Source organism: Xyrauchen texanus, chromosome 6 (genome assembly GCF_025860055.1).
Source record: "Xyrauchen texanus isolate HMW12.3.18 chromosome 6, RBS_HiC_50CHRs, whole genome shotgun sequence".
Taxonomy (NCBI): domain Eukaryota; kingdom Metazoa; phylum Chordata; class Actinopteri; order Cypriniformes; family Catostomidae; genus Xyrauchen; species Xyrauchen texanus.
The window spans coordinates 43,049,839-43,054,882 of NC_068281.1; the positions used below are offsets into that span (position 1 = coordinate 43,049,839).

Consider the following 5,044-nt stretch of genomic DNA (forward strand, 5'->3'; position numbering starts at 1 on the left):
AGTGTTTCCGATTTCTCTGCAAAGTGCCACACCTCTGAGACCTCCATTACAAGATACCCCTTCTCAATCGCCTTCAACAATTCAATGCTCACCCAGCAGCCTGAGATAGACCTCTCCTCATCTGTATGCGTACAAGATGTTACATTGATTTGTTTCTCAACGCATGTTCTGCATAGAGGAAACATAAGTTTCCCTGCACACCTGTAAGGAAGCACAGGATGAAGCAATTTTCGGGGGGGTAGCATTGTGGCCTTAATAAGTCCGTAATAATTTTCAAGGGGTTCAAAATCCTTGAAAATTATTTCAGAGATATCCAACAGGGTAGCTTTTTCGAGCCTGACAGTAAGGATAAAGACTCAGTGAAATCAACATATCTGATCTTTTCATTTTCTGAAGTTTTGTGGTACAACTTGTAAGCATTTGTACGCCCCCAAAGAGTGCATCACGTGGTTTCAGTCTCTCAGGTGCCGAATAAGTGGTCATAAGCGCCAATTACATGAGGGTCAGTTTGCTTAAGATTCTTCCATACACACTCATGCATCACCTCAGCGTCTAAACAGTATGCGTTCTGCAAAACATCAATCTTGTCATTAAACTGCATCCTGAGCACTCCAAAAGACACTTTTGACAGGGGTTTACATAGTCAGATCTGTAGCGACACTTCGTGACCGTGGTGAAAACATCCGGCAAATTCTAGAGCTTTTAGTACACCATCTTTTTCGTAATATCCATCAACAAAGTACCCTCCAAATTTCACTTCACCGTGATTCAGCGCGTGGTGAATGTCTACGTCACGTGTTTTTTCACATACTCAAGCCATTCAATAGAGATGTTAGAGAATGTCTTATACTGATTGGCGTATGCATTATTATGTGTCAGAGCCAGTGTATTTCTAGAAAGAAATTGCGTCTTGTAAGCACCCATACAGCAACTAGCAAGAGTCACATAGCTGAAAGGATCTACCTGCGTGCATCGTAGGAATTCATCTCTAAATTTAATGCATGCTTCACGTAATAAAAGCGGCGTCATTCATGCAGTAGATGCCAATCTCTTTTTGAAATCAAAGACTTCACCATCGACTGTTTCGTACCACTGATCAAATTTTGTCCTGGCACTATCTGTCATGGAGTTGTACCCGTAGTAGTTTTTAGCAGGGTATGGACCTATATAAGTCTGATTTTCCTGTCTGTTGAAATAGTGAGGAAAGAAGCCTTTTTCTTCATTTTCCAAATTTAACGCAGATGGCATCTTAGACAGAGCCATGTGGAGGAATGAGTAAGAATCGATAAAACGTTGCCTAAAAGTCTCATCATACATGAAAATGGTTCTACAGCCCTGCATTACTATGTTAAGTTGGAGTCCTGCATTGCAAAAATACTCCAGAATTAAAAAGTTGTCAAACCCGCTTGCATTGTGTGCAATCCAAGTGTAATTTTTGTACCTCGGCTGTCTAAACCTCCAAACGAGTTGTCTCACACATCCCTCACCTCCAAATTCAAATGTCTCACCATCAAAAGTCATGGCACACACATAATTTGCTATATGTTTACCATTATCACATAGTGTTTCAAAATCATAGAAAATGTAACGATCTGTATATTCCTTGGGTATGGTAGGCTGTATGAAGCACTGGTGTAGGCCTTCGTGGCTTACATCATCCCCATAATGTAGACATTTATCATTTGGACAGTTATGAGGTTTGGGGTTTTTGGCTGTATGGTAGCGTTTATTGCATTCACGACAATATTTTGTAGTATCGCAAGGAGATCTACCACAATCATAGATCCGTAGGGGTACTATTTTATGAGCATTAAAACAGTATCTAGATCTGCAATAGCATAAACAGTCTTGACAGTGTATTATGCTTTTAGGCTGTTTGTAGCACTCACTATCGTTGCAAACAGAGCACACATATTTACAATCATGATTCTGTCTGCTCGTTATAACCTGTGTAACAGAAATCACACACATATGCAGACCCTATAAAGGCTTTCAGATTCTTTATCATGTAATAATGAGAATCATGAATGTAAAGATATGCTGTTTTGGTGTGTGGCTCATCTGAAGTTTTATATTTTTCCAACTTTCCATCGGTTGACCTGTAAAAGACAACAATTTTTATGTCTAATGCACGTTCAAATTTTGCAATGTCTCCTAGACCTATTTTATCCGAGGTGTGAAACCGCCAGCACTCTGAATGGATTCACCCGTCTTTCTAAGTTGTCATGGGAAATCTGAGGGTCGAGAAAATATGCTAGACATAATGAAAAACACAGGTTGTTTGGCGTATTGACAGGACAGAATAAATGCATTCTTTTTCTTCTAATCACGTCATCATGCGCTATATCAACTAGCTTCCTACTGAGCACCACCGTTCCTACTTCTGGCTATGGATGCGTGTAACTGCAAACTGTCGATCGGCCATCACTTTCGCATTGCTCTGCATAATTTTTTCAAATTGTTCAACAAAAATGCGTTCGTTATAGCCATTGCTAGGTGATAATACACAGTTTACATCAGATTTCAGACTGGGGCCTCTCAGTGAAATATTAATAAAACTGGATTCACCGCCCATCTGTCTGGAAAATGACACCATCTCTGACAATGCATTGTGCACAGAGGTACTGTATTCAGCAAGGTCTGTAGATATTAAATCCCTTAAATTTAGAGCCCTGTGTATCTCTATGCCATTGAAACGCGGTCTTGGTACAATTGTGAAATCATTTACAACACCTCCGTTTCTAACCAATGTTTCAATATTATTCTGACTTAAACCTACATGGGGGTCATTAGGTGTCTGATGAAATATTGCTTACACCACCAGTCTGTACTGCATCAACAATCAGCTCATCCTCATTATTAGCATCCTCGTGCTTTTTTATCATTGCTTCTAATCTTTCACAAAGGTTAGGTCGTGAGACCCCAGTTTGTCATTATATTTTTGGATCATGTCTTCTAATCGTTTGCATACTTTAGAGCTGAGGGGCCTGATATTAATGAGGATGAACTGTGTGATGATGGTTCTAGTGACTGATTTAACATCTCACATTCTTTATTACCATTAGAATAATTTAGACATCTTCTCTGTGTTTGAAGAATACCCTCTAATCTAGCATTTAAATCCAAATAGGCAGGACCTAAAACATCTATCTGTTGATCGATTATGCTTTGTAGCTGTTCAATATTTGACAAATGATCGTATCTAGTTCTTGCAGAAGGATTTTGTTCAAAGTCTGGTTGACAATTAAGCAATTCATCGTCTGAATGTGTTCTTTTACTCGTCATATTGAAAACTTTTTTCAATTCAGTTTTATTTTCCACTGATTATACACATACACCAACTACAAAAAAAGCACAGGTAGCCTAAATAATACTAAACAACAACACCCTTTTAACACAAATCAAACATAAACACAATTATACCCATACCAGATACAAAACAACAACACCCTTTTAACACAAATCAATCATAAACACAATTAGTTATTTTATATGTTCTATGACAGCGTTATTGATGTTAGTCAATATATTTACCATGAGCTGGCTTTCTCGGAATTCGTCCTGGAGAATCTTTTCAATTTTATTCAACATCTCGCGATTGGCACCAACTCGATCGAGAATAAACCGTATAAGACTTCCTTGTTCTTCTGAGTTTGTCATCACCATGTGGACGCAGTCACAAAGACGTTTGACATTCTCTGAAATAATATCCAGCTTCTCGTCCGCCAATCGATTCTGTTCACGCAATTCCATCAACAAATCATGGGAAAATGTCTGTTGATTTGATGGTAGATTTTCATCCGCTTCGATAACTGTCTCTTCCACACACTCCTGATTATTCGCATCGTCCTCCGTACAATCCGATACAGCATCAATAAACGAAATCACATCCTCCGCGTCGTTTAGCAGCAGCTCCTCATCTGGCACCACAGCCCCGCCGTGTGATGAGACAGCATTATCGGTGTTGTCTGGAAGTATGGGTTGGTTAAGAGCGTCCCACTCCCTCACGAACGCATCATTATTGAAGATTGCTGTGGGGTCTTCGTCAATTTGAAAACCGGTAGCGTACAAATCTATATAAAGAATGAGAATATGTGCATTAGCAAGGGGGTTACCATTTTTAATGATGTTAGTGTGAATCGTAGCCTACTCACCAACTGATTCGTTTAACACAGAAGGTATTTGACGTAACGCTGTTTGATCGCTTCTCCTTTCTCCTGATGAAGACCGATGTTTTTTTTCTCCAAAATAGTGTCTTGCACCGTTTCCAGCTGGGGGTACAACATGTAATCGAGGGCTTCGTGAAATCCTCGGAATAGGACTAACGGGTTTGTTGCGTCTCCGTGAACTGAGTGACAGTGATGTCTTCGGTTTGGGTGTAGCAAAGCCCGGTTGTGAGACAAGCGTTGACAAGTCGACGTTTGAAATATCTACAAACACAGAAAATACATTTTTGTTTTATCAATATTGCATAATCAAAATAGAACACAAATAATGTATACATACCTTGCAGTACACATCTGTTGACAGATTTGCTCTGACCCGTTGTTTCATTAATTAATGGTTCAGTCACTGAAAAACAAATAGAAAATATTCACATCAGTAGGCCTACTAAGCAATTCTAATATATAAATACATAAAAATGATCTTTATGTAAACTTACGCAGTTGATCGATGCAATCCAAGTTTTCATAATCGTTGATAGGTCCTGAATTACGTACAAATAAAAATGATTTAAACGCCTGTTAAAAATCAAGGTACCAAAATGTAAAACATCAATATTTAAAAAATCACATACTTCTGAAAATAAACGCCATTTTAAAGTGCAATCACCCGTGTTCTACAGATGCGTCCGTCTGGTTCAGCTGTAAATGATGACCACACACACTTAAAGTCTGTTTAAATAGGCTGAGTTCTCCCCATAAGAAGACCTTCACTCACTCACTGCCGGAGGGAGGGGTTGGGGAGGGGAGTGGAGGAATTAAAAGTTCAAAGGTACTGCAATTAAGTCATAAAGCATAGGTCATATATAATTTTTGTCACA

General features: G+C 39.0%; 1 long non-coding RNA gene across 1 annotated transcript; it reads right to left on the minus strand.

Annotated features, from left to right (window-relative positions):
- Positions 1-4,201: 4,201 nt before the first annotated feature.
- Positions 4,202-4,703, minus strand: LOC127644940 (uncharacterized). Its single transcript, XR_007970757.1, has 3 exons — positions 4,664-4,703; positions 4,507-4,572; positions 4,202-4,430 (listed from the first exon to the last, which is right to left on the minus strand). It is a non-coding gene; the product is annotated as an uncharacterized LOC127644940 (long non-coding RNA).
- Positions 4,704-5,044: the final 341 nt, after the last annotated feature.